The sequence below is a fragment of the Ovis canadensis genome, chromosome 12 (assembly GCF_042477335.2).
Source record: "Ovis canadensis isolate MfBH-ARS-UI-01 breed Bighorn chromosome 12, ARS-UI_OviCan_v2, whole genome shotgun sequence".
NCBI lineage: Eukaryota > Metazoa > Chordata > Mammalia > Artiodactyla > Bovidae > Ovis > Ovis canadensis.
In genome coordinates this window covers 30,926,533-30,952,528 of record NC_091256.1, presented here as the reverse complement: position 1 = coordinate 30,952,528, position 25,996 = coordinate 30,926,533, and the positions used below count along the sequence as shown (strand labels likewise).

Here is a 25,996-nt window from a genome sequence, read left to right as displayed (position 1 = left end):
AAATCTTTGCAAGAAGTAAAATGCGCATGAAAGAGATGATTCATTTTATTAGAGCAATTAAAACATTGGCTGCTGTTTGCATCCATTGCCCTCCTGGAATAAAAATATATTGGAGAAAATGCTATATTTACCTGGAGATAAAATTTAAAATATAAGGAAGATAAAAGTCCATTTCTTTTTCTGAAAGAAGTAACTGAAAAAAATTTGCTGTAGGTTATAATTCAGGCAGAACCTCATCATTATGGACCAGGAGCCTGAGTGAGGTCATTGTGGAACTGGAGCCAGAGTGAGCGCAATCTCTACCCAATATTTTTTGAGGCACAAGTGTAGCCAGGAGTGAGTCATTCAACGGGGTATCTCAGAGGTGGAGGGTCTTGGATATAAATGGGCAAGACTGCGGTACAGGAAAATCCGTCACCTTAACCTTGGATGTGCCATCGTCGTCTCGGTGAGTACACAGGACTCAGCCTCCCCGGTTCCAGTCCCCGCCTCAGGCCAGGTCCGTGCTGCACTGATGCTTCAGGTGACTCAGAGAGGGCTCGTAAATCTTCAGATCTCTGCTCCCAAACTCCAAGTGATATGACCTTTCCTTCTTGGGTGGCAGACATGCTGGTATAAAAATAACACGGGAAGTGGTTACTCCGTGTTGACTTTGCTCATTGTCTTCCGCTGAGAATGTGCCAGGGAGGAGAGAGCTGGAGAGTCTGGTCCTCTCAAGGAAAGGTAGGAGAGGGGAGGGGAGGGGGGGGAGGACTTTCCCTCACCTTGTCTGTTTTTTCAACATGTGTCAGTTTGGGGTACCAAAAGAGTGTGGGACTTAGGGAGATACAGGTGCAGTCTCTTGGGGCTAAACATACTAATTTGCAGAGCTGTTTTAAAGGGTGAATGAAATCATTCATTCATTCACCAGCTGTTTATTCAGTTTTTACTAAATTTCTCAAGAACCAAAAGTGAATAGTATAAAGTCACTGCTCACATGGGACTCACTTTCTAGATTTAAGAAATGACTGAACAAGTAAATATACAAAATATCGGCAGGTGGGTGATAAAGCAAGGTAAGGAGTGAGAGGAACCCAAGAGTGATGTTACTCTATTTTTTTATTTCTAATTTATTTTTTGAAGTATGGTTGATTTACATTAGTCGCTATTATACAGGAAAGCAACTCAGTTTTATATATGTGTATATATACACATATATCCTTTCAAATATTTCTTTCCATTTCAGTTTATCTCTGTGCTATATAGTAGGGCCTTGTTGTTTATCTCTTTTTAATATACTAGTTAATATCTGCTAATCCCAAGCTCCTAATTTATCCTTTCCCTCTTTTCCCCTTTGATAACTGTGTTTGTTTCCTATGCCTGTGAGTCTGTGTCTGTTATGTAAGGTCCTTTGTGTCATTTTTTAAAACTGTATATCAGTGATACGGTGTTTGCCTTTCTCCCTCGATTTCCTTCACTTAGTGTGATAATCTCTGGGTCCATTCCATGTTGTACATGGCATTATTTTGTCATTTGTTATGGCTGAGTAATATTCCACTGTATACTTGTATCACGTCTTCTTTATCTTTTTGTCTGTTGATGGATATTTAAGTTGTGTCCATGTCTTGGCTGTTAATAAGAAGTACTGCAGTGAGCATTGGGGTGCATGTATATTTTCCATTTAGAGTTTTACCAGATATATAACCCCAGGAGTGGGGTTGCTGGATCATATGGTAACTCTGTTTTTTAGTTTTTAGAGGAACTTCCATCCTGCTCTCCATAGTGACTGCACCAGTTCGCATTCCAGTGGTGCTACTTTGCATGCAAGTATGCACAGTCCCTCAGTCCTGTCTGACTCTTTGCGACCCCACGGATTGTAGCCCACCTGACTCCTCTGCCCATGGGGTTTTTCAGGCAAGAATATTGGAGTGGGTTGCCGTTTCCTCTTTCAGGGGATCTTCCCAACACAGGGACCGAACCTGTATCCCTTAATGTCTCTTGGATTGGCAAGTGGGTTCTTTCCTGCTGCTACTTTCGATGTCGTGATTAAAGGAAGTCTGGATGCAGGAGGTGACATGATACTGTGATCTACTGTGTTAAGTGGAGAGTACAAGGAAGTGTCTAGCACAGTGCTTGGCACCTGATTAGCAAAGAATCAGTGGTCACTGTTGTTCTAATCCCCATCATCATAATCCTTGGTCATAATGTTACTTGTGTGCCCTTTTGAAATTTGGGGAGCCTGTAAAGTCTTATAGGAAGCTCTGTTTAGAGTGTACTTAGAATTCTTTATCTGTATATATATGTTTTGTTATTTTCAGTTACATTTTAACTTTGGACATAGCTAATAATATTTAAAGGAAAATCAGCAAAAGCTGATTGTTCTATGTGGTTAAATATTTTGCAATTTTCTCCCCCCAACTTCAGTACAATTAAACGTGACTTGCCCACCTACTTTGTGTCAGACATTGTGCTAAGCACTGGGAACCAAAATTTAAAATTGAGTCTTGGCCCTCAAGAAGCTTGGAATCTGTTTTTTTTTTTTCCCCCCTAAAAATTCATCACTCATGTACTCTTTGTTTGATTCAGACCTGCAGGAGAGTTTATATGCTGACAAGGCTTTAGAGAGTTTAGAAAAAAACAAGTTGCATTTGAGTATTAACTTTGATGTTTGTTTAGTTCTATAAAATATGTAAGAGGTCTGTCCATTAGTGAATCAGACTTTCAAAAAGCTTTCAGAATCCCATGTCACAAGTCGTCGTTAAGTATTGCTAAAGGGGAGTCACAGAGACTGACAGCTTGGAAACTTAAGCACAGTATGTGGTTTAGGATGTGTGGCCAAAGCGAAGCCCCCATTCCTATCTTAATTGAGGTCATGCAGGGCCAGCTGATTCATTCGGTCTGAAAAGTCCAGGCTGCATGGGAATCTGCAGTCCGCTTGGCGACACTCTATTATCCTTTGGCCTTTATAAGCAGCATATCACACCCTGTCTGGGGAAAGTTGGGGATGAAAATCTCAGCCTAGGTATACTTCAGTGATGGAATGAAGTGGGATTTATACCAGAGAGACACATATAGGGTACATGAAGTGGCACAAATAAAACACACCTGGAAATTGCTTTCCAGAGTCTTTTTTTTCTTGTTTGTTAGTCTGTAAGTTTACTTTGGTAGCAAGCGTGGCACCTATTCAGAGAGGTCTGTATTGATTCTGTTGCTGAACCAGACTTCAGTCCACTCTCCTGCTCACAGCAAAGCCAGTCTGCTGACACCGATCTATTGTGTTGAAGGAAAGTTTACAATCTTTATTGAAGACACCAAGCAAGAAGTCCAGGTCACTAGTGCTCAGAAGGCCTGGACTCCTATATGGCTTTCAGGGAAAGGTTTTTAAAGACAGGATAAGGGAGTGCCTTTCAGGGATTCTGATCAGCTCATGGACATTCTTCTGATTAGTTGGTGGTGAAGTAAGTGGGAGTCAGCATCATCAACCTTCTGATTCCAACTGGTCTGAGGTTCTCCATGCTTGTAGGCAGCATGCAATGAATAGAATGTCTTCCACCTGGTGGGGGTTTCAATATCTGCAAAGCAGTTCAAACCATATAGCTCAGAATATTATCTATTGTTCTTGAGGAGGCACTGAAAGACCTTGCTTAATGGCTAACCTATTATTATTTTGCCTTGTTTCACTGTTTTCCTTTGCTTCTACATTTTCTCACTTCTCTAATTAAATTTATTCTTTGGGACTCAGGGAAGGCTTGGGAGGCTAAAGGTTTTCTGAAGACCAGAGGCAGGCAGAGGCCATAGGGAGGGGGTGCGGGGGAGTCTGTCCTAGGAAGGCCCCATAGGGTCCTCCTCACTTACAACTCTTAACCATGGCTTTTTGCACTCTGCCTCCTTTCTCTGCTTTTTGCTCTTCAGAGGATCATTCTTTTCTGTATTCACCTACCCTATCCTGTTCTGTAGTTCTCTATCAGGGATATATTTACATATTCCTTGGATGTCTCCCCCATTAGATGTGTAAGCCTTGTGAGGGAAAGAACATTGTCTTGTTCACATTTTTCCATTGGAGATATAGTTACTTTACAATGTTGTACTGGATTCTGTTATACAGTGAAACGAATCAGATGTATACACATATGCACACATACATATATATACACACACACACATACATATCTGTGATATACACATATACGTATCTGATATACATACAGATATCCCCTCCTTCTTGGACCTACCTCTCCATCCCACCCCTCTGGGTCATCACAGAGCGCCGAGCTGAGCTCCCTGCACTACACAGCAGGTTCCCACGAGCTGTTTTACACACAGCTGTGGTTAGTTGCTCAGCCACGTCCAACTGTTTGCTCCCCCATGGACGGTAGCCTGCCAGGCTCCGCTGTCCATGGGGATTCTCCAGGCAAGAATACTGGAGCGGGTTGCCATGCCCTCCTCCAGGGAGCTTCCCAACCCAGGGACTGAACCCAGGTCTCCCACATTGCGGGCAGATTCTTTACCATCTGAGCCACCAGGGAAACCCGTGTGACACATGGCAGCGGTGTGCGTGTGTCAATGCTAATCGCCACTTGGTCCCACCCTCTCTTTCCCTTCCCCCATGCCCACGTGTCCATTCTGTGCATCTGTGTCTCTGCTGCTGTCCTGCAAATAGGTTCATCTGTACCATTTTTCTAGATTCCACATATATGTGTTAACAGATGATATTTGTTTTTCTCTTTCCTACCTCACTCTACATAGCAGACTCTAGGTCCATCCAGGTCTCTCCAAATGACCCGGTTTCATTCCTTTTCATGGCTGAATGATATTCCATTATGTATGTGTACAGAGTCTTCTTTATCCGTTCCTTTGTTGCTGGACATTTAGGTGGCTTCCATATCCAGGCTATTGTAAATAGTGCTGCAGTGAACACTGGGGTGCGTGCGTCTGTGTATGCTCAATGTTTGGTGCAGAGTAGACTCGCGAATATTTGCTGAACTCATGAGATGTAGTGACGGCTAATGGCACAGCAGTGACAGAAACAACAACAACCAACACCCCTTCAGAGTTCAGGAGAGCTTGGTTGAGAACAGTCAAAACTCTGTAAAATCAGAGTAAGTCTTCTAATATTTGTTTAGATGGCAGAGAACTCGATGCTCTGTATAAGAACACATGATACAGGGATACATGAAGTTAACTGTCTTTCTAAACTTTATGATATCAAAATGGTACTATGGCCAAACATGAAAGGAACTATAGGGATGAGGTTAGTAAATTGTTTGCAGTGATTATTTTAAAATATGTATGCTTTTGTTATTTTTTTTAATTTTTGCAATTTAGATAAGAGGCATTATTATTCAGCTCTAACAATAAGGCTTATTGATTAAGATTACACAGCATCAGTGTTCTGGAGTGAGGGGTGCACACTGATTAACACATGTTAATCTCTTCTAGAAACTGTTACGCTATTTTGGAAACATCATCTTTGCCTTTCATGCTATCCTTCAGGTTATGGATGGTTTGACCTAGGAGTAGACCCATGTAGGAAAAAATCTCTGATGACATTTCTTTGTGAGTTCAGATAATCTTAAGAGAATTGTGGGATATAAGAGATTTTCATAATGTTGCTATAGATTATTTACATAGCTTGTTAATCATCCAGCTACTTTAATGACTGTTTCAACTCAGAGTCATTCTAAAGAGCTCAGGATCTCTCCTCTCCCCCTTTAACTTCACTCCTACACACACCGTTCATCTAGATTAAAGACACACCACCCTTCTCAGAAAGTTAATTTTAGGAAACTGTTCAAACATCTCAGCTATGACCGATACAGAAGAACTTCCACCTCGCTAACTCTTTCCAGTGGAGAATGTCTTGTAAATGCCCGTTATTGAAGCACAGGTGAAAAACCCATGAAAATCAAGACAGCCTTCCTGGAAGGAGAACGCTGCAGGAACACCCTTTGTCTTAGAATACAAAGGAAAAACTGTGAGCTATCACTGAGGTTCTGGGTCTAAGTAAATAATAACTGGGAATAGGACATTGTATGAGGGAAATCTGGTGCTAGATTTAAATGCACACATATATACATGTTATCAAAGAGTTGAGTTGCAGGTTTTGATTGGTGTTATCTTAGAAATCATATTTTTACCTCCCTGATGAAAGATTTTGACATGAGAAAGGGTGATACATTACCTAAATCTAGAAATCTCTTTTTGAGTAGTATACTCATGTCTGATATTTAATTTCATCCTCTTGACAAGAATTACCCACTCTTCCCTTTACAGACAAATAATTAAATACAAACATTAGGCACTTGGGCACATGAGGAAGACTCCATCTGCAAACTCTGTCTTTCGTGTCTCATGTCAGAAGTGGGTTGTTGCCCTTCCGGTTAAAAGGCTGACTGAGGGGTCTTCCCTCTAGTGGAAAAAAGAAAAAACAGAACTTGAAGCACTCCAAAAACACATAAAAGGTGTTTTTGTTGTTATCGTTCTTTATGCACATTTATCTTCTAATTCACTTTTGTCTGAATAAGTACCCATAATAAATTTTGCCTTGAGCATGTGGTCAATTGCTAGGGGCAAACAGGAGGGCTCACAGAGTGTCTGAAAGGCACAGGTCAGTGGGGAAGAACCCAAGAGCAGCAAGTGCATAGAGACCAGAATCCAAGCCAGAGAAAGGTACAAACGTGAGGTTATTGAACCCAAAGAGTTACCCAAGAGGAGGAGCCAGGTGTGACTTGAATAGTCAAGCCATCAATTCACAGCCCACTGGATCCGAGGGATGTGGTTCTCAGACCAAAAGGTGGCAACTAAAATGAGGCCAGAGCCAAGTGCTGCACAGATAGGGAAAGTGGGGAAGGAGCCCCATAAAGCAGGCAGGAGGTGGAAGACAGTGGGCTTGTTACCTGGTTCCTGTAGGAACACTCAGAGCCTGAGCTTCAGAAATTACAGGGAGGAAAGCAAAGGGTAAGTATGAGAGATCATGGGTAGAATCCAGGGTGAGATTACAAAATACCCTTTCACAGGTAGTCCAAAAAGTCTTTGCAGTTTTCATGGAACCCCTAAATCCTGATGGTAAGTCATTTCCCCCCGCCCAAGTTTCTTATTCAAACAGATGATGATGGACATGTATAGCCCTGGAGTTAACTATAACATGTCATATAATAATAATTGTGCAACTCTGGGTGTGTCTTTCTTTTCTCCCAAATGTGTTTTCTCTGTTGAGACTTAAATATCTCAGAGCCTTAGTTTGAATTCCAGCTGAAACAGACCCCAAGGCACAGATTCAAGGGCAAGTAATTTATCTGGGAAGTGATCTCAGTAGAACAGGGAGGAAGGAAGACACAGAAGGGAAGGCAGCCAGTAAAGATTTTCATCATCAAGGAAGTTATAAGCGGAACTCAGGCCTGCCGGGAAAGTCTGGGAAGCCTCAGAGTGAGCCCTCCAATAGGTGATGAAGATGAAATATTTGTTCACCAGTTCTCCTGTCACTCATTGGTCAGCGCTGCTGTTGGATGTTGATTCCTGATACATCAGCACTGCCACATTGTTGTTCAGTTGCTAGGTCATGTTTCACTCTTTGTGACCCTGTAGACCGCAGCACGCCAGGCTCCTTTGTCCTCCACTATCTCCTGGAGTTTGCTCAAACTCATGTCCATTGACTCAGGGATGCTTTCTAACCATCTCATCTTCTGCCACCCCTTTCTCTTTTTGCCTTCAATATTTCCCAGCCTCCGGGTCTTTTCCAATGAGTTGGCTCTTTGCATCAGGTGACCAAACTATTGGAGCTTCAGCTTCAGCATCAGTCCTTCCAATGAATATTCAGGGTTGATTTCCTTTAGGATTGATTGGTTTGATTGTCTTGCAATCCATGGGACTCTCAGGAGTCTTCTCCAGCACCACAATTCGAAAGCATCAGTTCTTCAGTGCTCAGCCTTCTTTATGGTCCACTTTATGGTCCAACTCTCACATCCATACATGACTATTGGGAAAAACATAGCTTTGACTATATGGACTGCCATGTAGGCAAGCAGGTAAAAACAATCATAGTGGCCAGAGAATACCTCTTGGCAAAAAAATAAAATAAAATAAAATACAGATGATGACAGTTAAGTCAGCCTGTATTGAATTGGTAAGGGAAGGAATATGGGCAAGGTGGCCTCCGCTATGATAGATTGGAAAGGGGTATCTTCATCAAACTCTTGACCTGGACTCATCTTGAGGTTGGATGGAAAGCCAAGAAGAAAGCTTCAAGATTCCTTCACATGCTTTTCTCCCTTGAAATTAGTTTTCCCTTTAATGAAGACATAGGCTTATAGTAGAATCACATATTTTATTAAAGCATGCACACTCTCAAGAGTTCCAAACCTTTAGCACTGGAAAGGTATCTCCAAGCAGGAAGGGGAAATTGAACCAGTCATCAAGGGAGCAACTTTGCCTTTGCAATGTTTGGAGAAATTTGAACCATTGCCTGCTTCTCTAGCCTGGGCCTGGAGGTGAGGTTTCCAGCATAATTCTCGGAGTCTTACTGACCAGTCTCTTCCAGTGTGTGGAGGTTCTTCTGGGAGGCAGATCTGTGAGCTCTAGAATCTCTTTACCAGTGACCCATCCCTGGGCTTCTCAGGTGGTGCTTGTGGTAAAGAACCCACCTGCCAATGCAGGAGACATGAGAGATGCAGGTTCAATCCCTAGATCGGGAAGATCCCCTGGAAGGAGACACAGCAATGCATTCCAGTATCCTTGCCTGGAGAATCCCATGGACAGAGGATCCTGGGCGCTACAGTCCATGGGTTCGCAGAGTCAGACACAACTGAAGGACTTAGTGTGCATCCATGCGTGGGTGGGAAAAGCCAGATGAATTGTAAAGTTGTCCAAAAGAACTTGCCCTACACTAGCCTCTGATTCTAATAAATATATTTCAAAGTTCAAAGTTTTTCCCTGATCTCTCCAACTGACCTGTCAGAGATCTGGTTTTGCAAAAGTAGCCTGCTGATCTGGCCCTGCCATCCAAGGGGGCCAAACTGACCATGGTTCTGAAATTAGACTCTCACTTCAGCCCAAGAAGAAGCCATTGTAATAATACGGAATAATAGTTACGGACACTGGTGATTTGTATGAAATTTTTCTTGAGTTTATTATTTAATAAAGAACATTCAGAAATAGATGAGTAAAAAAATGTCATTTATGTCACAGGTGAAAAAGCCACATATGTGTATTAATGGAATTCATTCAGTGGTTTATGGACCTAAACTCCTCCTGGGACTCTACAAATCCACTGGCATATATAGACCCCATCCATTTGACAGGAATGCAGATTAGTCACCAAATATTCCGTGTGACTAGCCTAAGATTATACAGAATTCTCCAGTGGGCTCACTCGGGGACTCTTAGGTAGCATAGAGCTTAGAAACGTTTTGAAGGGAGACAGCTCAAAGGGTTTCAGCAATGTTGGTTGTGCTTTTTTCTGAACAGATGATTTTAGAGACACCTGGGTCTTACTCCTGCACACAGAATCTTTGTAAACCCTTCATCTAGTCCGCACTTTCCCATTAGAGGAATGGTGAAAATGATCAGATGTTGTCCCCCAAACAGATGTTTGTTTCTGCCAAAACATTGTAAAGAGCAACCATCTTGAAGATGTTAGAGGGACAAATATTTGCAGCTGAAATATGTACTCTGCTTGTTAAGACTTGGCCAGGTAAACTTTTTATGTTTAGGGAATTATTATTTTGCATGAAGCCAGTGCCGACGAGTGTGAACGGGTCATCCTAACTAGTGAGTGTGGATGCAGCTTGGGATGAGATGGTCTTAATGCGATGGTAACAATTTATTTTGAGCTTGCAGTTCTTCAAAAGAAAAATACATACATACATACATATATATATATGTGTATATATACACACACACACACACACACACACATACACACAGAAGAGTATATTCCTGCCGGAGGTTCAGAGAAACCTGGACATAGCTCTTGCTTCTTTTGTTTCAAGAAACAAAGTGGGAAATTTGTTGGAGTCCTGCACATGGGCAGCTCTAAACGTAGTCATGCTCATTGGTTATTTATAGCCCATGGGCCTCTGCTCACCCCTGTTCTTATTATCTCCAGCCCACCACATCCCTATATTTAGATCTGAAGCATCATCTTCAGAGGCTGTGTGACCACAGCAAGGTTGTGCCTCTGAGAAGCATGGCAGGATATGGTTGGTTTTGTTTTGTTTTTTATTTTTGCCTAATGGAGGAGATAACCATTTGGGATATTTTCACCTTCTGGGGGATAAGGCTTTGCTGTGGTTAAGAAACCCATAGCCAGTGGGATCTCTCTGACATTATTTTATAGAAAGAAGCATTTTTGTCACATTCTGGTATTTGTTGTAAAAAAAAAAAAGTGCCTTTGTATGTTACCAACTTTTGAGGAGTAGATTCTTTTTTAAAAAACATATGTCTACCTACAAGAGGTACATCATCTTGTTCCTACTTGGGTAAAGTAAAAATTTTAGTTAACAGCAAAATTTTTCATCCAGAAAATCTGTGATACCTGCAAAAGGAAATATTGGAAGATGTATTAAGAAATTACACTAATCAAAGAAAAAATAATCAATGCCACTGTGTTTGATATGGATTTTCATAGTACCTGAATAAGTGGTAAGCATATTTCATGTATTATTTTATCACCAGGTTATATATCAGGTATATAGTACCATTCCCATTTTAGAGGGAAGGAAGCTGAAGTTTAGAGAATTAAACAACCCATTCAGGGTTCCTGAGCTGGTCAGGTTTCGAACTCAGGTGGCCTGATGCCCGGGCCAGCGCTTTGAACTGTTCTCCTAATGCTGTTAGATGCAGCTCACTGACGGCTCATGTCATTTTCTGTGTGTGAAGGTAAAATCAAAGATGACTGTGACCTTGGTATTGCTGGTCACCAGAAAGGCCAGTGCGTGGGACGTCACCCATTACACGGGCAGAGTCCTTGTCGCTCGTTAAACTCGAGGTCTTGATTCAGAAATGTTGGCAGAGCCTGTGCTGTTTATGGTGGAGTGGCGCTCTCTCCTATGTTCTTTTGCTACTGAGAGCCAGTCATATGGCTGAAAAGAAGTTTGCAAGCCACAGATCGGTTTTAAGTAAGGTGTTCTGCCACGTACAATTTTATTCCGTTAGGATAATTTCTTTCTCTTTTCTCTGACAGTGCTTTCTAAAGCGACAGATCAACAGAAACGGCCCTTGTCACCCTCCGACCATATCCCTGTCCGTGAGCACAGTGTGTTGAAACAAGCTGACGTTCTTTATATGGGGGAGAGGGAAAGGATACACTCCAGGTATGGGGGTGGGCTTTGTTTATGGGGGACAAGAAAAGCAAACCGTGGGAGATAAGCTCTCAGGTCTCCTATTTAGACCAGCATATCCTTGTCCATCTAGGACAAATAACGTCAACCTCGTCCCTTTTCAGAGCAAGAAAAAAGTATTCTTTTTTTTTTTTTTTTTTGAGAAATGCCCAACTGACACCCGCATGTTTTCTCTCCAGTGAAAGGAGATGCTGTGGGGGTTGTATTAAAGAACTTGACATATCACTCTCCTCTTCTTCAAGTGGCACAGGGTACAGCTAAGCTGTTGCAGACTTGCTGTCCAAGTTGCATGTTTACAAAAAAAAAAAAAAATTTCTTAAAACCGGGGCAAAAATCCTGGCATTTTAGGGAAAGGTTTTTCTCTAAAGGAGGGAGGAGAAAATTGTGGAGAATGATGAATTCATCAAGCTGAAAATGCACGAGGCAGCGAAGCGCTCAGGCTTCAATACACGGCAAATGGAAAGAGAGCTCCCATTACTGTTGAGATGCGCAGACACAGCCCCGCTAATCGCTTGGTCATGCTTGGGAGACACTAAGTCATCACAGGCCATGACATGGTGAGAACAGGGTGCCAGGGGTTTGTTGTAAGAAAAAATTGTTGATTTAACATCCATAACCAGCAGCACTGCCTTCCCCGACCCTCATCCTCAGATGACAAGCCTTGGTGGGAAGAATGTGCGTTTGCCTGTTTAACCCTTTAGGTTCAACACAGTTGGAAACTGTATGGGAAGTGAAAAATGTGTGGACTAATTAATTTCTTGAACAAAGCAATTAATTCCTCTTTATGTCTACAGTTTGTTGTCTCATATAGGTAGATGCGTGGTATTCAGGGTAAATTAGTAGCTAACATTCATTGAAGAGTTGCTTCAGGCAGGATGCCATTTTGAGTTATTTACCTGTGTCCCCTGGTGCATCATCATAGCAGCCCTGTGAAACCGATACCAGAATTGTCTCGATTTTATAGAACTAACTAGTAGTCTGTCCGAGTTCTCATAGATGAAGAGTAGTGGTACCAAATTTGGAACTGAAGTTGTCTTACTGCAAAGCCTGTACTGTTGACCATGGTGCCTTGTATGTGATTATGCCCTTTGAGAAATTCAGTGAAACCAGAGGACAAATTAGTCGAAGAGACAGAGTGTGCTTTTTCATTCTTTTAACATACATGTTGCTGAATACTGTGTTGAAGGTGCGGGCTTCCCTGGTGGCTCAGTGGTAAAGAACCTGCCTGCCAATGTAGGAGACTCGGGTTCAATCCCTGGGTCGGGAAGATCCCCAGGAGAAGGAAATGGCAACCCATTGCAGTTTTCTTGCCTGGGAAATCCCATGGACAGAGGAGCCTGGGGGGATACAGTCCATGGGGTCACAAAAGTGTCAGACACAACTGAGTGACTAACACTTTCACTTTTTCACTTCACCTTAGCAACTGAGCAAGGTGCACGTGCTTAGGGTAGAGTGGAAAGACTGACACACACGTAACTCCAAGTTAGTGCCCTTCCTACTGTAATGGAAAGGTGCATCATGTCCAAGGTTGGCATGAAGGAAAAGTCAGCTCGTCTCTGGGGATTGCTTTCATGGGCATGACTATATAACCAGTGACTAGCATGTTATCTGGTTATTTTAGCAGGTACTCAATCCATAATATAGTCAGGAAAGGGAGCAAATGCATAACATTTGACCTGAAACTTTATGGAAAAAAGTAGTTTTCCTATGGACCAGGTAGGAAAAGGCATTACAAGATGAGAGAAGAGCGGATGTAAAGGCAGGAGACCACCTGGAAACTCTATTAACTCCATATAGCTGGAGTGCAAAATGAAAAGATGGTTGAGTGGAGGCAAAAGAGGAAGCCAGGACTGTTCAGTTAATAGCATTATCACTGACATCGTGTACCACGCAGTAAGCTGTGGATGTACCTGGAGGATTGAGGATACCATTGAAACCATGTGAGACTGTGGAGGGGTGGTCCAGTTGAGGTTAGGGAAGCAGTGCCTTGGATGATGTACTGAAGGGTCTGGGAGTTACTAAAACTGGAGTCTATTGCAGTAGTCTTGGACAAGATTATCTGAATGTGAACTGGCACGGTGCCTGCAGAATTGGAGTGGTAGGATACACTTAAGCACTGTTCAAAGAGACCGGTCATTTTTTAAATATGAGAAAAGAAGAGATAGATGGGAGGAACTGAGGATCTATTTCTGGTTTAAAAAAAAAAATTAGTAAGTCATTAAGTTTTTAATTGAAGTATAGTTGATTTACAATATTAGTTTTAGGTGTACAGCAAAGTGATTCAGTTATATATATATTCAGTTATACAGATACATATATATTTTCAGATGCTTTTCCATTATAGGGTATTAGAGGATATTAAATGCCATTCTCTGTGCTATATGGTAAATTCTTGTTTATTTTTTATACAGTTGTATATATCTGTTAATCCCATACTCCTAATTTATTCCCCCTTCTCCTCCTTGGTAATCATAAGTTTATTTTCTATATCTGTGAGTCTGTTTCTGTGTACTAAATCACAGTTAAAGATTTCTTTCTGAAATTGGACAGCTAACTATGCCTAATGTAGTGTAAATGATTTTATTTGTGTCATATTTTAGATTCCACATATAACTGATATCATGTGGTATTTTCTTTTTCTGTCTACTTCCTTCACTTAGTATGATCATGTATAGGTCCATCCATGTTGCTGCAAATGGCATTATTTCATTTTTTATGGCTGAGTAGTATTCAATTACACACACACACACACACACACACACATCCCTCATCTTCTTTTTTCATCTGCTGATAAACACTTCAGTTGCTTCCATGTCTTTGCTACTGTAAATAGCACTGTAGTAAGCCATTTATTTTATGAGAGATATAGGAAATGGAACAGGCTTGGGTTAAAAATTGTGTGTTTGGTTTGGTTAGATTTGAGCTTCCATGAAACATGTATTTGGAAGTGTCTAAGACAGGTGAACACATATGACTCAAAGTTAGGCAATATGGCTGTGTTTGAACAAGAGCTATCAGCAGACCTGGGACTTATACCTAGTAAATTTTGCTAAGCAAGGTTTTCATTCCATGCATGGTGGTGTAATACGGTGGGCAAGTATTAGTACTACACAAATAGGCAAGACAGAATAGGGTTTAGTAGCCGATAGATGGGGCTAGCAAAAGAAATTCATGAAAAAAGAGATTTGGGAGTAGAAAGTTAGACTTTAAGTTGGGTGGAAAGAAAAGGAGGGAAACAATAGTTTTATATGGAAAAATCCTCAGGTGTAGCAATGAATGCGATGTTTCAGAAGCTTCCTTTCAGTTCAGTTCAGTTGCTCAGTCGTGTCCGACTCTTTGCGACCCCATGAATCTCAGCACGCCAGGCCTCCCTGTCCATCACCAACTCCTAGAGTTCACTCAGATTCACATCCATCGAGTCAGTGATCCCTTCCAGCCATCTCATCCTCTGTTGTCCCCTTCTCTTCCTGCCCCCAATCCCTCCCAGCATCAGAGTCTTTTCCAATGAGTCAACACTTCACATGAGGTGGCCAAAGTACTAGAGTTTCAGCTTCAGCATCATTCCTTCCAAAGAAATCCCAGGGTTGATCTCCTTCAGAATGGACTGGTTGGATCTCCTTGCAGTCCAAGGGACTCTCGAGAGTCTTCTTCAACACCACAGTTCAAAAGCCTCAATCCTTCGGCGCCCAGCCTTCTTCACAGTCCAACTCTCACATCCATACATGACCACTGGATAAACCATAGCCTTGACTAGATGGACCTTAGTCGGCAAAGTAATGTCTCTGCTTTTGAATATGCTATCTAGGTTGGTCATAACTTTCCTTCCAAGGAGTAAGTGTCTTTTAATTTCATGGCTGCAATCACCATCTGCAGTGATTTTGGAGTCCAAAAAATCAAGTCTGACACTGTTTCCACTGTTTCCCCATCTATTTGCCATGAAGTGATGGGACCAGATGCCATGATCTTCATTTTCTGAATGTTGAGCTTTAAGCCAACTTTTTCACTCTCCACTTTCACTTTCAACAAGGGCTTTTTAGTTCCTCTTCACTTTCTGCCTTAAGGGTGGTGCCATCTGCATATCTGAGGTTATTGATATTTCTCCCAGCAATCTTGATTCCAGCTTGTGTGTCTTCCAGCCCAGTGTTTCTCATGATGTACTCTGCATATAAGTTAAATAAGCAGGGTGACAATATACAGCCTTGATGTACTCCTTTTCCTATTTGGAACCAGTCTGTTGTTCCCTGTCCAGTTCTGACTGTTGCTTCCTTTGGGAGTACTCAAATATTGGATTGTTTGGTTCTAGAGTGTGTTTAGGAATTACTTTAAAAAGAAGTAGAGCCTCCGTGAAACGTGTGCATTTGTATTCAATCACTATTAAACCTTTTTCTGAAATTGGACAACTGACTATGCCTAATGTGCTGGTAATAGTTTTCCTCTAATATAAAATTTCAATTTTAACCCCAATTATGAAACATTTATTATAGTCCTTATAATGCTAGCAGTCATGGTTCTCAGTACTTTGCACCTATTACTATTTAGTTTTTACAACACTCCTGTGACATAGGGACTATTATTGTCCCCATTTTCCAGATGAGGAAACAGGCACAGAATTTGAGTGATTTGCCAAGTTGCTAATAAGTGGCTGATTCTGGCTTTTGAATCTAGAAGTCCTGGCTCCACCACTGTACACTGCGTTGTCTTTCTAATATCATGACCAGAAGACTCAAGAATCTAAGACTCTGGCTGGGACCAGTTGTTCTGTCTCTTGCAAACCGCAAGTAATGCTTATGCCTGGCACAGTAGTTACGAATCCACCTGCAATGCAGTAGGTGCAGGTTTCGTCCCTGGGTCGGGAAGATCCCCTGGAGAAGGGAGTGGCCACCCACTCCAACTCCAGTATTCTTGCCTGCAGAATCCCAGGCGGGCTACAGGCCATGGGGTCACAAAGAGCCAGACATGACTGGCCACTGAGCACAGATCACAGGATAGGGTACGGGTAAGTAACCCTGTACTGGGATGTGTGTACGGTGCCAAATTCCAAAGCCATATTGGTAAGTTCAGAGGCTAATTGTCCCCGAAGGCCCATCCTGAATCGCACATTTATAAACTTCAAGGAAAAGCCCAAGTGGCACATCCCCACCATAATCTGAGGAACTGGAGGAGATAGTGCCTGAGAACGGGGAGTGCTAGAGGGTCTTTTAAGGTGTCAAAACTAGCCAGACTGAGCTCTCTGGGTTGGCCAGCCAAAATGTTTGAAATTTCCCATAACATTGTGTGGAGAAACCCACGAACATGGCCAACCCAAGACATCTCTGTGTATACCTGGCTAGCTTCTAGGAGAAAAGGGAAGAGGGAAGGGGGGGAGGGGGGGAGTGGAGAGAGAGAGAGCAGGAAAGTGACTTCTCTAAGGTGGGCTGGCTGTTCAGACCTAACCAGTGAAGGAAAAGAGGCCCCAGCCCTTGTGTACTTGGTCGCGTTGGCTTTTATCCCCCTGAGTATTTCATTTCTTTAAGCACATGGCCTAATCGGCTCCAGGAAAACAGGGAAGAGAGGAGACAATAAAGGAAAAAGAACTTGGACTTCTTCAAGGAGCCCGAATGGCCCGCAGTTCCACTGGATGCACAGAAAAACATTTCTTCTCAATACAAGGTACCCATCCATTAGGGAAGCAGGATGGGGTTTGTGCACAGGGATAGTTCTTTTTGCGCTGACGGCCACTGAGGGGATTGGCAATCAGTAGCCTTGCACACACAGCATCAGTGCCTGCAACTGTACATAGCGATTGAAGGACAGATATTGGATGTACCTTTGCAACACTGAGCCCACAGTGTCCAGAAGAGCTTTCTTGATTTTAGTAAAATTGTGCTGTGCTTAGTCGCTCAGTCATGTCCGACTTCCTGTGACCCCATGGACTGGAGCGCACCAGGCTTCTCGGTCCATGGGGATTCTCCAGGCATGAATACTGGAGTGGGTTGCCATGCTCTCCTCCAGGGGATCATCCCAACCCAGGGAATGAACGCAGATCTCCACACTGCAGGTGGATTCTTTACTGTCTGAGCCACCAGGGAAGCCCCTGGTAAAATTAGGGTAGCGTATTTGAATAGAAGCCATGTTATTCCCTGTGTTGGGGGATTTTAATACCAAGTCTGTGTACCAGGAGACACAGTGGTCAAGAATTCACCTGCCAATGCAGGAGACTCAAGACAGGTGAATTTGACCCCTGGGTCGGTCAGGAAGATCTCCTGGAGATGAAAATGGCCACCCACTCCAGTACTCCTGCCCTGGAAAATTCCACGGACAGAGGAGCCTGGCGGGCTACAGTCCATGGGGTCACAAAAGACTTGAACACGACTGAGCATTCACAGCTTCAGGCAGCCATGACTGTGTACCTTAGGCAGGGAACTGGCACACTTGTTCTGTGAAGGCCAGATAATAAATATTTTCTGTTTCTATTCAAGTCCGCCGTTATAGTACAGCAGCAGCCTTAGTTATGTAAACGAAAAGAGCTTGGTTATGTCTCAATAGAACTTTAAAAAGCAGGTGGAGGTGGAAGATGGAAGAGGCAGATTGGACTTCACAGTCATTTGCCATCCCTCGTTTTAGGCAAATAACCTGACTTCCCTAGTGTCTCAGTCCCCTTCTTCCTCCATTTGGCTAATTACTCTTACCCAGAAAGTCAGAAAATCTCAAGTACCTGACTTAATAAATATTTCATAGAAGAAGGAAGGCTCAATGTAGAAGCCCCTGCCAGCTGTGGGACCTTGGCCTTGTACTCAATTCTCAGTTTTTAAGGACTTGTTCAGCTCTCACATTCTTGGTGGAAGAGTTTGAGGAAGTGCTCGGCAAATACCAGACAAAATTAAGACTGTCAGTGTTGCTAAAAGTTTCTTTCCAAACCTAGTCCACCTCATTTTTATCTTAAAAACCGAAATTACAGGTCCTCACTGCAAACTTAGTTTGTGTACTCTCTAATTTGGAAGAATTTTTCCTCCTAATATTATTTGGCTGCATTAGAACTTGACGTCTATGAGCTTGACAGATAAGGTTCAGTGGCCTAGCATGAGACGGAGGAAATGCCCTGGCCCAGAGGGTTGCAAAGAAAATGTCTCCTAAAAAAAATTTTTAAGCCAATAATGCATACTTGTGTCAATACTATTCCTAGAATTTCTCTATAAACAGTATAAGAAACCGACATAATAGAAAAAGAGATGGCATTCCACTGGCTTTAACCCTGTTATGAATAGAAATGTAAAAAGTGCTGAGCCTAGTATAGGAAAGAAAATGATTCCATCTTCGCTCTAGATACTCCATCCTCTGGATCCCACTGTGATTAGTCTAATAGAGCAGGGAGGCTCCAGATTTACTTATTTCCCCTCTAGCGCACTTGGTTTAAGGCAGGATACAAAATGGGACGTGCCTAAACCCTCTCCTTCCTCATGAAAGTCATAAGAGTAATAAGGAGGAAAGACAGATTCATTGGAGTCCAATCCATCGTTTAAGCACAAAACAAAACACAAACCTCATTATTGAAGAGTAATAAAAATGAGTCTTAAGTGGCAGTTAGGTTCCTACAAATAAAAATTGCCACCACCGCTGCCATTGCCTGTCTATGTGAAACGAAGAGATGAATGCTACCTTTGTTCAATGGGCCCATAATTAAGAGGTGTTTAACATTGACGGCTATTGCTTTAAAAAGATATTGCTGTGTAAATGTCAGTCCGATGGAGACACTGGGTTATGAAGGTTACACCTGCCAAAGGTGAACTTAATGAAACAGCCAGTGGCACTGACATGGTTTAGAGATTCAGCCAGTAGCTTAAGCATTTACAGCCGTGTGGAATAGCATTGTAGTTTAATTCTTTCCAACTTCTTTCTATGTTAAGCTGGGAGTGCTAGAATGAATGGGGGAAGGGAGCGATATGTGTATTGTATACATGAACACACATATTCATGCCCTTTCAGGAGCATTTTCTCCTTGGACATACTGAGTGACCCTTCTATAGCTTAATGTGTATGTGTGCTCAGACGCTCAGTCATGTCTGACTCTTTGCAACCCCGTGGACTGTAACCTACCAGGCACCTCTGTCCACGGGGTTCTTCCAGTAAGAGTACTAGAGTAGGGTGCCATTTCCTCCTCCAGGGGGTCTTCCTGACCCAGGGACTGAACCCTTGTCTCTTATGTCTCCTGCACTGGTAGGCAGATTATTTGTCACTAGTGCCACCTGGGAAACCCAGCTTGAAGTGAATGTTATTGTATAGTTTTAAAATGATCTCTAGTTTGCATGTTTCTACGTCTTAAGTACCTAACACTTCTTTTCATTATTTTTGTGTTAGCACTAGCAATGTTGTTGGATACACCTTTCCAAGTAACTTGAATCAGATGTTTATGTTAGTTGGTGTTAGATTGCAATACATGCTCTGAAGTAGATTTCAGCCCTGGGATAACTGCAGAGCCAAGGAACTTCCAGTAGATGGTTGGATAACTCATGGAAAGCAATATTTGTGTAGGGTAAGACAGTTGTTCAAGCTGGTTTTAGAAAAAGCAGAGGAACCAGAGATCAAACATCCGCTGGATCACCTAAAAAGCAAGAGAGTTCCAGAAAAACATCTATTTCTGCTTTATTGACTATGCCAAAGCCTTTGACTGTGTGGATCACAATAAACTGTGGAAAATTCTGAAAGAGATGGGCATACCAGACCACCTGACCTGCCTCTTGAGAAAGTTATATGCAGGTCAGGAAGCAACAGTTAGAACTGGACATGGAACAACAGACTGGTTCCAAATAGGAAAAGGAGTACATCAAGGCTGTATACTGTCACCCTGCTTATTTAACTTCTATGCAGAGTACATCATGAGAAACGCTGGGCTGGAAGACACACAAGCTGGAATCAAGATTGCTGGGAGAAATATCAATAACCTCAGATATGCAGATGACACCACCCTTAAGGCAGAAAGTGAAGAGGAACTAAAAAGCCTCTTGATGAAAGTGAAAAGAGAGTGAAAAAGTTGGCTTAAAGCTCAACATTCAGAAAACGAAGATCATGGCATCTGGTCCCATCATTTCATGGCAAATAGATGGGGAAACAGTGGAAACAGTGTCAGACTTGATTTTTTTGGACTCCAAAATCACTGCAGATGGTGATTGCAGCCATGAAATTAAAAGACGCTTACTCCTTGGAAGGAAAGTTATGACCAACTTAGATAGCATATTCAAAAGCAGAGACATTACTTTGCTGACTAAGGTCCATCTCGTCAAGGCTATGGTTTTTCCAGTAGTTGTGTATGGATGTGAGAGTTGGACTGTGAAAAAAGCTGAACACCAAAGAATTGATGCTTTTGAACTGTGGTGTTGAACAAGACTCTTGAGAGTCCCTTGGACTGCAAGGAGATCCAACCAGTCCACCCTGAAGGAGATCAGCCCTGGGTGTTCACTGGAAGGACTGATGCTGAAGCTGATGCTCCAATACCTTGGCCACCTCATGTGAAGAGCTGACTCATCGGAAAAGACTGCAATTCATGGGGTCGCAAAGAGTCAAACACGACTGAAGCAACTTAGGAGCAGCAAGACAGTTTGATGTTGAGCTTTTGGGGTTAGAGTTTAAGGTGGTCCGTCCCAGGAATCTGCTTCTCAAAATGAAAGAAACCTACAGGGACCCAGCATACAGTTGGTGCCCAACAGACCTGGCACTTTCACATGCATGTAAAAGATATCCTGGTTATTCCATCAGTTACCTGGTTTCGAATCTCTTTAAGGATGGTTTTTTGCAGTCAAAGAAATTAGATCCCAGACCTCTGTGTCTCTGGTATTTCCTCTCAAGCCTTAGGTGTGAGACGGCAAGATACCAAAAGGTCGAGGATTGTAGTGAATAGTTTCAGAATTCTGTGTTGTGCCTTTTAAGTTAGCTATCGGAGAAGGCAATGGTACCCCACTCCAGTACTCTTGCCTGGAAAATCCCATGGATGGAGGAGCCTGGTAGGCTGCAGTCCATGGGGTCACTAAGACTTGGACACGACTGAGCAACTTCACTTTCACTTTTCACTTTCCTGCATTGGAGAAGGAAATGGCAACCCACTCCAGTGTTCTTACCTGGAGAATCACAGGGATGGTGGAGCCTGATGGGCTGCCGTCTATGGGGTCGCACAGAGTCGGACACGACTGAAGCAACTTAGCAGCAGCAGCATAGTGTGTTTCTAGTGTGTTTGTAGATCATTTATTTCTCTGAATAAACAGACCAGAGACCAAACAAAGGGAGGCCCCCTCCTAAGGCCCTCCACCCAATCGGCAGGACAACCATATCACCATAGAAGAATTCATGGCTTCCGCGTGAGTTCAATCTTTACTCCTAGCTTTCTGGTTTGACTCTTTTTGGATACTGGCTCTACTAAAAATTAAACAGAAGTTGCCCCTTTGTCTCCTCCTTTCCGTATCTGCCCTTGAGCTGACTATATTGTTGTATTAGAAAGGTGGTAAAATGTTCATGGAAAGGACTGGTGGTCCAGTAGTTAAGATTCTGCCTCCAGTGTAGAGGCTGTGAGTTCGATCCCTGATTGGGAACTAAGATCCTGCATATGGCATGACCAAAAAGTAGGGGAAAAAAAGAAAAAAAGAAAAATGTAGAACAATGGTTGTTCCTTGGGTGACAAAGTAATCAGGTCTTGTTTCTAAGTTCCCACTCGGTGTTTGTTTTTATTAAATACGTCTGTAAGGGCAACTGTTCTGTGTATATTATCCAAGATTCCAAGATGATAGTTAACTAGCTTTGCTGCAGAATTGGAAGGAGTAACAAAAATATGTATCTGCTAAGAATGACATGAATTTGTTAGCTAAAACAAATAGTTTTGATAGTTTGAGTGTATGTCATATGGTATCTAAATCCTCTCTGGGTTCTTATCTTTTTGGAAAAAGAGCTGTAAATTACTTTTTAAAAGTATGTTGGTAGCCTGCTGAGAAAATTCTGGAAAAAAAAAAAGAAAGGGTAACCCAGAAACTGCCCTCCCTGTCCTCAGAGGGGAAAGAAAAGGGGAGAATGGTGGGGGGTAGGAAGGGAAAGAGACCTGTATACTTCATCCAAGGAAAATAATTGAAAATGCTAATTCTATGCCCACAGACTAAAACTTTGAAGGACAGGTCCTTGTCATTGGACTCCTCGAGAAACAGCAGAGCAGAAATAAAAATAGATCATTGACCAAAAATATCCCTTTCCAACTGAGAAGTTTTAAAGTGCTGCTGCTCATTTTTCTGTTTAAATAATTATATACCAGCCCTTTTATTCTTTACCTTGAGAACTTTGGAGGCTCATGCATATGTGGTTTAGGAATACAAATTTTATGAACCTCAGTTTACAAAGTGTTGAAATATTTTTTCGGCTGCTTCTTTTTCTCTTTGAAAAAATGAATTATCTACAGGAGTCAAATTCAGTTTCCTGTTGAATCAGAAATTTCAGAGGCTCAAGTCAATTAGCAATTTTTGGAAAGATGAACATAGATGGAAGTTACCTGCTTTTTTCTTTAAATACACAGAAATGTTAATGATAATGATTGCAATTATAATAATAATTCCCTTCTACTTTACGAGTCACACTGGAATTTGTGACTGATTTGCAGTGTTGTAACCAGTTGGGTGGGAACAATCCTGCAAACAGAGTTTTGGATAATGCCCTGATCGTATAGTGTATTAGAGACTAAGCATATATTGGCTATTTCTTTCATATGCTTACCGGTTTATAACAATCAGGAATGTTATTAGAAACTTATGGTTAATAAAGGAGAAAGGGGGTGGGGAAGGGATAAATTAGGAATTAGCAGATACAGAAACTACTATATATAAAATAACAAAGCCCTACTGTATAGCGCAGGGCACTGGATTCAATATCCTGTAATAAACCATAATGAAGTCGATATGAAAAAGAACGTATGTATAACTGAATCACTTTGCTATATAGCAGGAACTAGCAAAACATTGTAAATCAACTCTACTTCAATTAAAGAAAAAGAATGTTGTTAGAAGGCAGAGCTGGAGGATTTGGAATCCGTTCCTTTGTTTTTCTTTCTTCTCTTTTGTTCTTTCACATGTATTTATTGATCCAGCACTGTTCTGGGTACAGGACAGTGAATAAGAGAGGCAGAGCCTCTGCTGGCATAGAGCTTACGTTCTAGTAAGAAAGTAAACAACTGAAGAAGGATAGAAGACAGGATGTCCTATGGGATAAAATAGAGCGAGGGGAAGTGGGTTGGGATTTGATTTTATATAAGGTTGGTCAGAGAAGACTCCATTGAGGAGATATTTGCAGAAAGAACTGAAGCCACTGAGGGAATGGTTATGTGAATGGCTGAGAAGGGTGATTTCAGGTGGTGGGACCAGCAGATGCAAGCATTCCGAGGAAGAGCGGCGTCTAGTGTGTTCTAGGTAAGCGAGGACAGTGGTGAGATTGGAGGGAAGTATACTCAGGAGGGAACAGTGAGGGGAGAGGGTGTCAAGGGAGAAAGAGGGCAGAGCTGCGTGGATGTTTAGGTCACTGTCGCGGCTGTGGCTTGTACTCTGGATGAGATGAAGCAAATTGCAGGATTTTGAGGAGGGGAATGACATGATCTGACATTTATAAAGGATCCTCCCAGCAGCTTTTTAGAGAAACAAGGGCAAAAGCAGGGAGAGGTGATAGTGGCTTGGACCCTCAAGGTCTACATGGAGGTAGTGAAAAACGGTTGAGGGGCTTTGGATATACTGGGTTGGCCAAAACGTTTGCTTGGGTTTTTCTGTAAGATGTTATAGGAAAATCCGAGTGGGCTTTTCGGCCAGCCCAGTGCTTTGAAGGTAGTGCCGGCAGGATGTGGCAATGGTTTGGATGTGAGGTCAGAGAGAAAGAAAACCTTTGACCTGCAGACCTTCGTCCTACAGTCTTCAACGTGCCTGTGTGCTAAGTCGCTTCAGTTGTGTCCAACGCTTTGTGACCTTATAAACCATAGCCCACCAGGCTTCTCTGTCCATGGGATTCTTCAGGCAAGAATACTGGAGTGGGTTGCCATGCCCTCCTTCAGGGGATCTTCCCGACCCGGGGATCTCACCCACGCCTCTTACATCTCCTACCTTGGCAGGCATATTTTTAACCAGTAGCACCTCCTGGGAAGCCGCCTACAGCCTTTAAAACCTTAGTTTCTCACTCTGATATCAACTATAACAACAAAAATGTATATATGCACTGGACAGGAGTTTAAAAATTAAAATGCTTTTATTTATATTATCAGAGTTGAACTTATGCAGTAGGTATTCATTCATCTTTCAGACCACTGGAGGTCCTGGGATGTTAAATACTCTGACCAAGTTTATATAGCCTGTCTGGGGCAAAGTAGACACTTAAACTCAGCAAAATTACTCTCATAAAGATCATCTTCCTTATTAAGTGCTGAGACCGTAGCTTTTGGGATTCCAACATTTCAGTTATCCAAAGGGTCCTTGAAGAGCTGAGGCAAAGAAGAACATCTCAAATACAGTTGTTAGGCATTATTATAATATTGAACATGTATTTATCTTTTGTATATGAAGAGAGAGGTGCCAAAGAACTTTTGGCTATGAACTTGATGTTTTTCTTTTTTTTCAGGTAACTAGCAATTAATTTACCCGGTTTGGGCAACTTCACTCTGATCCATTGACTCTTGTGTAACCTACTGGCCATTATTTGTGTTTTAGTGAGGCCTTCTGAATTACTAGAAGAGAGCAAGATGAATTAGCCTAACCAACAATTAAAACTATGACTTCAACCCCAGTTACGATGCTAACCAGCTCGCTAACCTATCACAGCTACAGTCTTTACAATCTTTTATGGATAGCTGGCATTGTTTTAGCATATCAAGTGCTTTGGCAATTGCAAAAGCCAACTGGCCACATTTATTGGTCTGATGGATGAATCCAAGGCTGACAAGCAAGTTGGACTATGTATTAATAGAATATAATATAAATAGAAGAAAAGCTCTACCAATTGAGTTCATCAGAGGTAATAATATCTAAATACCGTAACCTCAAATCATTAGTCTAGAATATCTCAATCAGTATGGATTCTCTAAAAAATCAATTGGCTGCTACAAATATGATTGTTTAATAATTTATAATTTATGGGCCTTCAGGCAAGACAAGGTGAGGATAGCTGAAGGAAAAGAGGTAATCTCCACCTCAGCTAAGATTTCAATTAAAAGCAGAGGAGGCCTACAAAAATATAGTTTAAAAGTTTTAGTTTAGGTGGGATGGTCTTTTATGTATATCTGTTTTGAGCTGCATGTCCTACTGGGGAGATATCAATTTAGTTCATTTTCATTGTTCACTTTCAGATCAGAGCTGTTTTAGCTATTTTCCTAAAGCTCATAAATATTTTATTAAAATAAACCATCGCAAATTTCTGTTTTACTTACTAGATTAAAAACAATAATTTTGAATCGCTAATGACTGGTGCCAAATCATACAGACATTCTTCTCTGCGGTATTGGAGAGAAAGGACATATGAATCTTATAAGGCATTTTGGTAACTGTTTTGAGCTTTTTCTGTTTTCTATCAGGGAAGGTGGTACTGTTTTTTTAATTTCACTTTTGGAGTGGCCCTTGTCCACTGTCATCAGCCTGGATCGCATGAATTCCCAGGCTTGTGATTCTTTCTGACATGTCACTTTCAAGATAAATCTGTTGTCTGAAAAG

The 25,996-nt window shown here is 42.0% G+C and overlaps 1 protein-coding gene across 25 annotated transcripts in view; it reads left to right on the top strand.

Annotated features, from left to right (window-relative positions):
- ESRRG (estrogen related receptor gamma) overlaps positions 1–25,996 on the top strand; it is a 696,316-nt gene that overhangs the window by 156,740 nt on the left and 513,580 nt on the right. Inside the window, exon 1 of one of the 25 annotated variants that reach the window (XM_069544597.1) lies at positions 11,159–11,288. The exons of the other annotated variants lie outside the window; for them this stretch is intronic. The gene's annotated coding sequence lies outside the window, so the exon portion shown is untranslated. Of the gene's footprint in view, positions 1–11,158; positions 11,289–25,996 lie in introns of those variants that run through there. 25 annotated transcript variants of the gene reach the window in all.